A 274-nucleotide genomic window follows, 5' to 3' on the forward strand; every position below is an offset into this window, starting at 1 on the left:
AGTTCCCCTCTCCATGCCCCCCTGGGTGGGAGAAGGCAGGGCAGGGACTGCAGCAGCTCAGAGACCCCAGGCAGGTTGAATGTCAAATGCACTCTACTGGGCCCCCTGAGTCTTCCTCACAGACCCTGAGGCACCTCTCAACACTTCCAGCTGCATAGGAAATGAGGTGGGTAGATGGTGTACATGAAATGGTTCATTCTCCTCTAAAGGGTCTTGAGTAATGCTGGGCCAGAACTGCTTGCCTCTTCCCCTGAAGCCCCATCCCACCGTCAGT

Source organism: Myotis davidii, unplaced genomic scaffold, assembly GCF_000327345.1.
Source record: "Myotis davidii unplaced genomic scaffold, ASM32734v1 scaffold943, whole genome shotgun sequence".
Classification (NCBI taxonomy): Eukaryota; Metazoa; Chordata; class Mammalia; order Chiroptera; family Vespertilionidae; genus Myotis; species Myotis davidii.